This window comes from Dendrobates tinctorius, unplaced genomic scaffold (genome assembly GCF_039654945.1).
Source record: "Dendrobates tinctorius isolate UK_male_01 unplaced genomic scaffold, ASM3965494v1 ptg000015l, whole genome shotgun sequence".
Lineage (NCBI taxonomy): Eukaryota > Metazoa > Chordata > Amphibia > Anura > Dendrobatidae > Dendrobates > Dendrobates tinctorius.
This window is the reverse complement of record NW_027361683.1, coordinates 6,689,459-6,702,354: the sequence shown is the minus strand read 5'-3', so window position 1 is coordinate 6,702,354 and position 12,896 is coordinate 6,689,459. Positions and strand designations below refer to the sequence as shown.

The window sequence follows — 12,896 nt, the reverse complement described above, 5'->3', positions numbered from 1 at the left end:
CACATTCGGAATTAACTTGGCATTGTGACATTTGGACTGTAGATCAGCCTGGAAGTGTGAAATGCACTGCAGCAAAAAAGAATGTTATTTCTTTGATTAATTTTTTTTTTAAATTGTGAAAAGTTTATTCAGAGGGTCATTTATTATTCAACCCCTCAAACCACCAGAATTCTGTTTGGTTCCCCTAAAGTATTAAGAAGTATTTCAGGCACAAAGAACAATGAGCTTCACATGTTTGGATTAATTATCTCTTTTTCCAGCCTTTTCTGACTATTTAAGACCCTCCCCAAACTTGTGAACAGCACTCATACATGGTCAACATGGGAAAGACAAAGGAGCATTCCAAGGCCATCAGAGACAAGATCGTGGAGGGTCACAAGGCTGGCAAGGGGTACAAAACCCTTTCCAAGGAGTTGGGCCTACCTGTCTCCACTGTTGGGAGCATCATCCGGAAGTGGAAGGCTTATGGAACTACTGTTAGCCTTCCACGGCCTGGACAGCCTTTGAAAGTTTCCTCCCGTGCCGAGGCCAGGCTTGTCCGAAGAGTCAAGGCTAACCCAAGGACAACAAGGAAGGAGCTCCGGGAAGATCTCATGGCAGTGGGGACATTGGTTTCAGTCAATACCATAAGTAACGTACTCCACCGCAATGGTCTCCGCTCCAGATGAGCCCGTAAGGTACCTTTTACTTTCAAAGCGTCATGTCAAAGCTCGTCTACAGTTTGCTCATGATCACTTGTAGGACTCTGAGACAGACTGGTTCAAGGTTCTCTGGTCTGATGAGACCAAGATCGAGATCTTTGGTGCCAACCACACACGTGACGTTTGGAGACTGGATGGCACTGCATACTACCCCAAGAATACCATCCCTACAGTCAAGCATGGTGGTGGCAGCATCATGCTGTGGGGCTGTTTCTCAGCCAAGGGGCCTGGCCATCTGGTCCGCATCCATTGGAAGATGGATAGCACGGCCTGCCTGGAGATTTTGGCCAAGAACCTCCGCTCCTCCATCAAGGATCTTAAGATGGGTCGTCATTTCATCTTCCAACAAGACAACGACCCAAAGCACACAGCCAAGAAAACCAAGGCCTGGTTCAAGAGGAAAAAATTCAAGGTGTTGGAGTGGCCTAGTCAGTCTCCTGACCTTAACCCAATTGAAAACTTGTGGAAGGAGCTCAAGATTAAAGTCCACATGAGACACCCAAAGAGCCTAGATAACTTGGAGAAGATCTGCATGGAGGAATAGGCCAAGATAACTCCAGAGACCTGTGCCAGCCTGATCAGGTCTTATAAAAGACGATTATTAGCTGTAATTGCAAACAAGGGTTATTCCACAAAATATTAAACCTAGGGGTTGAATAATAATTGACCCACACTTTTATGTTTAAAATTTATTAAAATTTAACTGAGCAACATAACTTTTTGGTTTGTAAGATTTATGCATCTGTTAATAAATCCTGCTCTTGTGTGAAGTTTGAAGGCTCTAACTTATTTGCATCTTATCAAACCTGCTAAATCTGCAGGGGGTTGAATACTACTTGTAGGCACTGTATTGTACTTTATGATAGTACTACAATTTATTAAACTAACTCCAAATTTGACCGTAACCGCCCTGCGGCTCCCCCCTGCACTCTAGTCAAGTTCTTTGCATGCTCTTCTTGCAATCGCAAACTTCTCTCAGGTCAGTCCACTTCCCTCTGCCTGGATTGTAGCAATCCTATTCAACCTGACGCCGCCCAGGAGCCATCTAGGGCCCCAGGCGAGAGTGAACCCCCCCATGCCCGGCTGGGCCTCGTCTCTATCACAGTCAGTGGCAGACCTCACCAGGGTGTCTCAGTCCCTAGTAGCCGTTCTGGATAAGTTACCCCTGGACACCTCTACAGGGTCCAGCAGGTCTCAAGAAGTTCCATCTGAGTCGGCCAGCGTTGGTCGCAAAAGACCCAGGCAGGATCTCCAGCCGGAATCCTCTCCTTGCCCCATGTCACCACATAGTCCTTCTCGGCAGCCTCCCTTCCTGGCCTCCTCTCCCGAGTCAGGTGAAGCGCTCTCGGACAGGTCATCTGAGGGGATCTTAGAGCTGGATTCGGACCAGGATGCGAACATGAGGGTTACTGCACAGAACCTCATTGCAGCGATCCATCAGACCTTCGACATTGCTGACCCCCCTGCAAAATCCTCAGATCAGGAGGTTTCGTTTAGTCGGGAGGAAACACCCTCCAGGGTATTCCCTTTACATTCAGAGTTTGGTAAGATTTTTACCAGGAAAAGAGGAGATCCGACCAGACGCTTTCAAAGAGGAAAGCGTCTCTGCGTTCTGTACCCGTTTGCTAAAGAGCTCACGGACAACTGGTCTGCCTCCCACTCGGTCGACCCGCCCGTGTCCAGACTTTCTACTAACACGGTTCTCCCGCTTTCAGGCATGGCGTCTCTAAAGGATTCTAATGATAGGATTATAGAATCCCTAGCGAAGTCTGCCTTCGAAGCGGCTTCAACGGCGGTATGCCCAATTTTTGCTTCATCTTGAGCAGCAAAGGCCATAGCTACTTGGGTAGATGATCTTCGTCAGGGCATCCTAGAGAAAGCACAACCAGATCGCTTGGCCGATCTCGCCAATCAGATTTCCCATGCGGGGGATTATCTGCTTTCTGCTTCTTTGGATGCCGCATCCTGCGCAGTTCAGGCGTCCAGTAACGTTGTGGCAATCCGACGTACAATTTGGCTCAAGGCCTGGCAGGCGGACCTGTCTTCTAAAAAGTCTCTTACTAATCTGCCTTTTCAGGGAGGGCGCCTCTTTTGGATCCCAATTGTACCAGATTATTAAGGACGCCACCAGAGGCACGAGTTCTCTCCTGCCTCAGTCCAAGCCTCAGTCCAAGCCTCGCAGACCTCCACTAAGGCGTCAGTTTCGACCCTTTCGGGCTTACCGCCGTTTCAATACGGCGGAGACCTCCTCCAACCAACAAAAACCGCAGGCACGCCATGATAGGAAGAAAGTTTCCTTCAGACCCACTCCCTCCTGGCGTTCCCACTCTTCACAGGGCAGGCCATCCAGATCCGGATCTGGACGGTCCACATCAGCATGACTATCCTCGGACTCCCGAGGGTCCCTTCCAATTGGGAGGTCGACTCCTGTTCTTCAAGGACGTCTGGCTGGCCTCAGTAGAGGACGCTTGGGTCAGAGAGGTTGTATCGTCGGGATACAAGATAGAGTTCGTCTCTCTTCCACGGGATCGTTTCTTCGAATCCCGTCCTCCAAAAGATCCAGCTTTGATCCCGGGGTTCTTTACGGCCATCGACTCTCTCCTCAGTTCCGGGGTGATTGTGCCCGTTCCCGAATCGGAGCGGTTTACAGGGTTTTATTCAAACCTATTTGTCGTGCCGAAAAAAGATAGGGCGGTCCGACCCATCTTGGATCTCAAGCTGCTCAACAAGAGAGTCCGTCTTCGCCACTTCCGGATGGAGTCGGTTCGTTCGGTAATCGCTTCCATGGAGGAGCAGGAATTCATGTGTTCAATAGACATCCAAGATGCCTATCTACATGTTCCCATATTCTACGGACATCAGAAGTTCCTGCGTTTTGCGGTTCGCCAGGAACATTACCAGTTTGTCGCGCTGCCCTTCGGTCTTGCCACCGTTCCCAGAGTCTTCACGAAGATCATGGCTGCGTTGATGGCCTTGTTGAGGATCAGAGGTCTCGTTCTTTTTCCGTACCTCGACGATATTCTGATCAAAGCTCCCTCTTTCCAACAGGCACGCCTAAGTTTGACGATCGTCCTAGACACTCTTTCCAATTTCGGGTGGATCGTCAACAGGAAAAAGTCCTGTCTGGTTCCTACTCAACGTCTTGTGTTTCTGGGCCTCCTGTTCGACACTCGTCGGTCAAGGGTCTTTCTCCCACAAGAGAAGATTCTCTTCCTGCGGCAGGATGTACAATCGCTGCAGACCACACGATTTTCGTCCCTCCGAACAACCATGAGGGTCCTGGGAAAGATGGTGGCGGCTATAGAGGCAGTTACCTTTGCCCAATTTCACGCCAGACCTCTCCAACACGCCATTTTGTCAAGGTGGAACAGGTCGACTGTCCCTGGATCGTCCTGTTCGTCTTTCATGCCGGATCAAGCGGTCACTCAACTGGTGGTTGACGTCACCTCTCATCCTCTTGGGGCGGTCTTTTCTTCCCGTTCACTGGCAGATTGTAACAACGGATGCCAGCCTCCTCGGCTGGGGTGCAGTGTTCCGCCATCACACTGTTCAGGGTCGTTGGTCGACTCAGGAATCTGCTCTGCCGATCAACGTCCTAGAGATACGAGCGATTCATCTGGCTCTCGTCCACTGGGAGAGGCTCCTCAGGGGCCTGCCTGTCCGGATTCAGACAGACAATGCCACAGCGGTGGCATATGTCAACCGCCAAGGAGGGACATGGAGTGTCTCAGCCCTGGCAGAAGTGGCCAAGATCCTTCAGTGGGCAGAGATTTCGGTACCGACAATCTCCGCGGTACACATTCCCGGCATAGACAACTGGGCCGCCGATTTTCTCAGCCGCAAGGGTCTCGCGGCAGGAGAGTGGTCCCTACATCCGAAGGTATTTCTTCAGCTCTGCCGTCGTTGGGGAACCCCGGACGTAGATCTGCTAGCTTCTCGCCTCAACAGGAAAGTCCCACAGTTTGTATCCAGGGCTCGAGATCCTCTCGCAGTGGGCGCCGACGCTCTGGCCATTCCTTGGTCGCAGTTCGAGCTCCCCTACCTGTTTCCTCCCCTGCCTCTTCTTCCCAAGCTGTTGAAGATCAAAGCAGAAGGAATTCCAGTCATTCTCATCGCCCCGAATTGGCCCAGAAGGTCTTGGTTCGCGGACATCGTCAACCTTCTCGCTGACGCCCCCTGAAAGCTTCCAGACAGGGCAGATCTGCTGTCTCAAGGCCCGATTTGCCACCCCAATTCTCGGCCACTCAATTTAACGGCGTGGCTGTTGAGACCGAGGTTTTGAAACGAGCAGGATTCTCCGGTCGAGTAATTCATACCATGATCCGAACCAGGAAGCCATCATCGTCCAAAATTTACTACCGTACTTGGAAGGCCTATTTCACTTGGTGTGAGGCCAATAACATCGCGCCCATGTGCTTTTCGCTCCCTTCCGTTCTGGCGTTTCTTCAGGCAGGGCTGGATGTGGGGCTTGCTCTCAGTTCCTTGAAGGGTCAAGTTTCGGCGCTGTCCATTTTGTTTCAGAAGACGTTGGCCTCCCGCCCTCAGGTCAAAACCTTTCTTCTGGGCGTGGCTCACACGGCTCCTCCGTATCGAGCGCTCGTGGATCCATGGGATCTTAATCTGGTTCTTGAGGTTCTGCAAGGTTCTCCTTTTGAACCTCTCAGGGATGTTTCCCTTTCTCTCCTTTCTTGGAAGGTAGCTTTTCTGGTGGCCATCACTTCCATCCGGCACGTGTCAGAATAGGCGGCTCTTTCTTGCCACTCTCCTTTCTTGGTACTTCACCAGGACAAGGTAGTTCTGCGGCCTCCGCCCTCTTTTCTTCCGAAGGTGGTGTCCTCCTTTCACCTCAATGAGGATATTGTTCTGCCGTCCTTCTGTCCGAGTCCAACTCCCCCTCGGGAGCGGTCCCTGAACAAGCTGGATCTGGTCAGGGCGATGAGTCTGTCTAGGACGACTTCCTTGCGAAAGACAGACTCTCTTTTCGTCATTCCAGATGGGGCGCGGAAAGGTCACCCGGCTTCCATAGCTACTATTGCTCGCTGGATCAGATCCGGGGATCAGAGCGCACTCTACCCGGGCAGTGGGTGCTTCCTGTTCGGTACGCCACAGAGCCTCCGCGCTGCAGCTTTGCCAAGCTGCAACCTGGCCTTCGGTTCACACGTTGGTGAAATTCTATAAGGTCCACACCTACGCTTCGGCGGACGCCAGCCTAGGTAGACGGATCCTGCAGGCAGCGGTAGTGAGTCCACTGGCCTGATGGAAGTTTGTTTCCCACCCCAGGGACTGCTTTGGGACGTCCCATGGTCTCTGTGTCCCCCCATAAGGCGAACGAGAAAACAGAATTTTTGGGTTGCTTACCGTAAAATCTGTTTCTCGGAGCCTTCATTGGGGGACACAGCACCCTCCCATATTCTACAACTTCTGTTCTTACTTTGGTTGATTGGTTACAGTTGAGTTGTTTGTTCTGTTTTCAATCTATTCTGTTACTTCTCCTACTGCTTTCTCACTAACTGAGGAATTCCCTGCCGGTCGGTGGGGTGTACACGGCGGAGGAGGAGCTAACATTTTTTGTGCATAGTGTCAGCCTCCTAGTGGCAAATAGAAAAAATAAAGACGCGCACTCGTGCTGTAGGAGGAGGTGCTGACTGAACGTGGATATACCACAGGTAAAAGTCAACGGGTAGACAGTCGCACTCAAAATTGAATGTCACTTGCATCAGAGTCATTAAAGGAATTATTATGATTTTTATTAATTTTTTTTCCAATAAATCAAGAAAAGTGAAAAAACACCACAAACAGAGATCAGATTCCAAACATGAGTATTACACGGTTACGTTTCGACCTATACCTAGGTCTTTCTCAAACCATACTCAATAGGAGTGTCAAGGTATATGGAAAGAGGACAATTTTTCAGAGTCCCAAAGTAAGGGCTGTGGCAAGAGAGCGGCAGGGATCTGCAGTGTTCCCTGCCGCTCTCTTGCCACAGCCCTTACTTTGGGACTCTGAAAAATTGTCCTCTTTCCATATACCTTGACACTCCTATTGAGTATGGTTTGAGAAAGACCTAGGTATAGGTCGAAACGTAACAGTGTAATACTCATGTTTGGAATCTGATCTGTTTGCGGTGTTTTTTCGCTTTTCTTGATTTATTGAAAAAAAATAATAAAAATCATAATTCCTTTAATGATTCTGATGCAAGTGACATTCAATTTTGAGTGCGACTGTCTACCCGTTGAGCCTCCTAGTGGCAGCAGCATACACCCATGGTCTCTGTGTCCCCCAATGAAGGCTCCGAGAAACAGATTTTACGGTAAGCAACCCAAAAACCCTGTTTTTCCACAAAAATGATATTTTCGCCCCGAATTTTTTATTTTCCAAAGGGTAACTGGAGAAATTGGACCCCACTAGAGTTGAGCGAAACAGGTCGGTCAGATTCAAAAATTGCAATCTTTCGCCAAAGTCGGGTTTCGCCGATCGAAACCCAACCCCAGCGTGAGGTCGGCCATTAGGTCGCCGATCAGCGCGCCAAAGTCGCGTTTCAAATAATGCTTTCAGCGCCTTTTCTCACCCAATGATGGACACACACTGTGGGCAACGCGATGACATGCGCAGCGGCCAGCACCATGTTAGAGAAGGGCATTGAAGTGATTGGCTGGCTTTGTGTGGCATCACAGGGGGTATAAAAGGCTGTGAACGCCGACCGCCATCTTACTTCTGCCGATCTTACAATAGGGAGAGGTGCTGCTGCTGATTCTGAACAGGGAGAGCGTTAGGCAGGGAAGAAGAAAAAAACTGCTTCTGCTGATAGCGCTTTTCACTCTAGAGTTAGTGTGCAGTGAAAGGGGAGGATTTTTGTTGTGTGCAGCAGCGCTGGTAGTGATTAGGCTGCCTTTTAAGGCTACCTGCTAGCTGCATTGCTGTGTGCACACTGCTGTTCAAACTGCTTTTTTCAAAGCACTCCAACTCTTATTATTTTGTCCTGGTGAGTTACTGAGCGTTCATTTTTTCACACCGTCTAGCGGTGTACGCTCCTCACACACTACCGTGTACCGGCTGGTATGACGGACAAATAGAAGCTATCTGGGTGTGACTCTGGAAGAAAAAGCCGAGGATTTTGTCCGTTTTTCCAGATCTACACCTTAGAATTGTGTCCGCTTTTCAAACAGTTTCGTATATCTGCTGTTTGATTACATTCCAAACTAGACAGAGACAGCGTGTCACTCCCTATACAAATACACGGAGCTTGACAATTTTACATACACACACCGTACAGCGGTGTACGCTCCTCACACACTACTGTGTATTCCGGCTGGTATCATGGACAAATAGAAGCTACCTGTGTGTGACTCTGGGGAAAAAAAAAAACGACGATTTTTTTTTCAGTTTTTAAAGACCTACACCTTAGAGTTGTCTGTTTTTCAAACAGTTCCTTATATCTGCTTGTTGGATTACAGTCCAATACATACTGTGAGAGCATCTGTGACCAACATAATATATACGTTGATTTAATTTGTTTAATACACTTTACACAGCTGGACGCTCATCATACAGTACCATCTCTCTGCTGGTATTTTTGGTACATTTTCCCAAACATGAGGAAGTATGGTGGAAGAGTCCACGGACGTGGGCAGGGGGGTGCAGCTGGTACTGATGGTGGTGGTGCATCGGCTGGTTCTGGCAAAAGCACAATAGCAGCTAAGGCAGGAGGTGTTGAGCCTGCGTCATCCTCTGGGCCAAGTAGGCCTGTAAGGTTGCCTTTTCTTGGAGTCGGAAAACCGCTTTTGAAGCCGGAGCATCAGGAACAGGTTTTGGCGTACATTGCCGAAACAGCCACCAGCTCTATTGCCTCCTCTTCTGAATGGTCGAAAACTCAAAGCACGGAGTCATCAGTGCAGGTTTCTGGTCATAAAAAAAAAAACCCTTTCCTTGTGTCCTTCACCCCCACCAAAAGTTACGGATGCGGCATCCTACACTTCAGATTACTCTATGGAGCTCTTTTCACATACCATGCCTGGGTTATACAGTCAAATCCAGAATTCCCCAGTCCAAGATGAATCTTACATGGAGTGCACTGATGCACAGCCACTGCTAGATGATTCTGCTGGTACATTGACCCACAGCACTACATTGCCCTCGCAGTCAATTGAGCCAGAATCTGACCCTGATGAAACCCAGGTGGCCCTTCCCGCATACCATACCACACCACCTTACACGGTGACACAGAGGAAGGTGCAGATGACTTTGAAGAGGAGGTGATGGATGACCCAGTTCTGGACCCGGATTGGCATCCATTGGGGGAGGAGGGTGGCGCTGGGAATAGTTCAGATATGGAGAAGGATCCGCAGCAGGCATTGACATCGCAGCAGCGGTTATCTAGCAGGCCCATAGCTGTCCTAAAACTTGGAACAAAAACTAAGAGTTGCAGGACAGCTTGACCAGACGGTCAACTTAGCACAGCGTGCAAGGCCAGAAAATGTTTACCATAGTAGGAAGAGTGCAGTGTGGCACTTATTTGTCCAAAATCCTACTGATGAAGCAAAGGTTACCTGTAAGAAGTGCGGAAGGACCTTTAGCAAGAGGTAAACAACTCAGAAATTTGAATACCGGTTGCATGCTTAGACATTTAATCAACATGCACTTGCAAGCGTGGACGGACTACAAAACCTCAGGTAGCACATGTGCACCTGCTACGACTGAAGGTAGCCAACAACGCTCCATCGCTACCCACACTGTAAGACCACCGCCACCATTAAGCACACAACCAGCACTAAATGTGGAGGTGTCGTCGCAACGCCAAAGCACTCAGGGAATCGCAATGGTTTTGCAACACAACACTGAATCTAGGCTATCACCACCAATACCATCACCAACCCCCTCTCACTCCATCCGGTCCACCGCTACTTCCCCCATATGCAGCTCTCCAGTCCAGCTCACCCTACCAGACACTTTGAGTAGGACAAGAAAATACTCCTCCTCTCATCCGCGCACACTGTTTGAACGCCTACATTGCCAAACTAATCTCATTAGAGATGATGCCCTATCGTTTGGTTGAAAGCGAAGCTTTCCGCGACCTCATGGCCTACGCTTTCCCACGCTATGACCTACCCAGTCATCACTTCTTTTCTCGAAAAGCCATCCCTGCCCTCCATCGGCATGTGAAAGACCGCATTGTCCATGCACTAAAACAGTCAGTGAGTGAAAAGGGTGCACCTCACAACGGATGCATGGACCAGTAGGCATGGCCAGGGCCGTTACGTGTCCATCACTGTGCACTGGGTTAATGTGGTGGATGCAGGCTCCACTGGGGACAGCGGCGGTGGAACAGTGCTGCCTAGCCCACGGTATAGGAAACAGTTGGCTGTAGGCTTTCGCTCCTCCTAGTCTATCAGTGAAAGCTCGTCCACAGAGCGCAGTCGCACGAGCACTACATCCGCAGCTGGCAGTGTTGCACACGAGGTGTTCCACTATCAAACAGCTAGTGGTAAGCGTCAGCAGGCTGTGTTAAAGATGATGTCTTTGGGCAACAACAGACACACCGCAGAGGTACTGGCCGACTACTTGCAGCGACAAACTGAGTCATGGCTGGGCAGTCTACATCTTGAGGCTGGAAAGGTAGTCAGTGATAACGGCTGTAATTTTGTGGCAGCCATAGCCCGTGCAAAACTCACACACATACCTTGCCTGGCTCACACTTTGAACCTGGTGGTGCAGTGTTTCCTTAATAATTATCCGGAGTTAACATCCCTGCTCCATAAGGTGCGAAGACTGTGCTCACACATCTGTCGCTCGGCCGTACACTCCAGTCGTATGCAGAAGCTGCAGTGATTGCTCCACCTCTCCAAGCACCGCCTCATCCTAGACGTTGAAACAAGGTGGAACTCCACACTGCACATGGTTGAGAGGCTGTGCAAACAGAGGCAGGCTGTATTGCATTTGTGGGAGGATACACGGGCAGGCAGTTTGAGGGAAGACATTGAATTGTCGGGTGTGCAGTGGTCGAAGCTGAAAGACCTCTGTAAAGTCCTTCAGTGTTTTGAGGAATGCACACGGCTGGTAAGCGCAGACAACGCCATCATAAGCATGAGCATCCGACTTATGCGTCTGCTCATGCAAAGTTTGACGCACATTAAGGATCAGGCGTCTGCAGCGGAGGATGAGGGAAGCCTTGACAGTCAGACATTGTCTGGTCAGGGAACTGTCCTGGATGAGTTTGAGGAAGAAGAGGAGGAGGAGGATGATTATTTTGGGCAGGAGGATGTTTCTCAGGGGGCAAGAGAAAATGTTGGCGTTCCAAGGTCAGGGGCAGTGTTTGTGCGTGACATGTAGGGATGTGGATTTGCCAGAAACTGCTCCTCCACCCACCGCAGGCAGTGCATCATTGACACCTGGAACACTGGCCCACATGTGTGATTATGCCTTGCGGATCCTAAAAAGGGACCCCCGCATTGCCAAAATGATGAGGGATGACGACTACTGGCTGGCCAGCATCCTCAATCCACGCTACAAAGGCAAATTACACAACATCATGCCACAGGAGAACCTAGAGATAATATTGGCAAACAAACAAGCAACTCTGGTAAACCGTTTGTTTGAGGCTTTCCCAGCACACAGCAGCGGTGCTGGTTCTCCCACGAGCCGTAGTGGGCACAATGGAAGAGGTGTTTGTGGTGCACACAGCAGAAGTGGCGTCGGAGACAGGGGTTTAATGACCATGTTGTAGAATGATTTCTCAAGTACCACTCACACGACTGCATCGATTAAAAGTGACAGGAGACAGCAGTTGTCAACTATGGTAACAAACTACTTTTCCCTTCACCCATGACAGCACCACCTGAGAGAGGGATCCGCCCCGCCAGGACAGGAACCTACTGAGACATAAGGGGCGGCACCTCTCCCCCGCTTCAGTTGGGTTCCTGTCCTGGAAGGAATCCCACTGTGGCGGTGCCTGTCATGGGCGAAGAGAAAGATAAAGACCCAGGCCCGTCCCGGCGCGGGAAGAACAGGTAGCATACTTGTAGCGCCGGCCGTCGGGTCCTGGAAGCGCAGTCCCCGGGGTCCCTGGGGCTCCGGGTTCGTGCGGGCGTGGATGGGATCCCGGTGGCTCCGGGAAGCCCCCACCGCGCCGCCCTCCCCTCGCGCACGCCGCATCTCGATCCCCGTGGTAGGGGAGAGACGCTGGCGTCTTCCGGCCGCTGACGTCAGCGGCGCTTGGAATGCTGGGTGCGTCGGCTGACGTCAGCAGAAGGCGACGGTGTAATGGCGCCGGGTGCGACGCCGGACGGCTTTCTGAAGCGCTGGGCCGGCGGTCGCAGGGGGGAGGGGAGGAAGACGCTCACCAGGCGGAGGCATGCAATTTAAAAGGAGAAAGACAGCTGTAGATCGGCGGTGCAAGATGGAGTCCGAGCAGGGACGTTCAGCGTCCCTGCCTCCCTCACAGCCCTCTGGCAGAAAGCATGGAAGCCATTCAAGCAGCAGTCGCCCCAGCCGCAGGTCGGGGCACTCCTCAAGGTCCAAAGAGCGCGGGTCAGGTGCTCCGACGCAGCCTCCAAATCCGGTACCCTTGATTACGGGTGGTGAGTGATCTTCGTGAATGTCAGCAGTATATTAATAGGGGGTTTTTCTATTGTATGCTTCACCCTGTAGGAAAGGCCCAGAAAAGCGGGAAGCAAGAAGAACAATAGGGATTGTGCTATATGTAAATCTCCCCTAGCAAGAGACTGGCAAAAAGATCTCTGTGCTTCGTGCATTCAGCGGACTATGGCGGAGGAAGCGCCTAGTTTCGCAGCCAATCTAATATCTGCCCTCAGGTCAGAAATGGAAGGCTCAATTAAGTCCTTATTGAAAAAAGGGAAAAAAAGCAGGAAGGATTTCCCTAGTTCCCCCTCAGATTCCGCATCAGTATCATCTCAGGCGGAAAAATCATCCTCCTCAGACTCCTCAGATAGTGACACAGGGGGTAAGCCATGTTTCCCTGTAGAAGATACAGATGCCCTCCTAAAGGCCATTAGAACCACAATGGGCCTACAGGAAGAAAGGGCGGCTAAAACCCTAGAGGACGTCATGTTTGGGGGGCTTCAGGAGAGGAAAAAACGAACCTTTCCAGTAAACGCGAAAATCCAGGTGCTTATTGAGAAGGAGTGGAAAAAGCCTGAAAAATCGGGGGCCCTTCCATCCGCCTCTAAGAGACGATACCCC

General features: G+C 50.6%; 1 protein-coding gene across 1 annotated transcript in view; it reads left to right on the top strand.

Moving 5' to 3' along the window:
* Positions 1-12,896, top strand: part of GNL2 (G protein nucleolar 2) — a 123,973-nt gene that overhangs the window by 60,570 nt on the left and 50,507 nt on the right. The gene's annotated exons all lie outside the window — the stretch shown is intronic.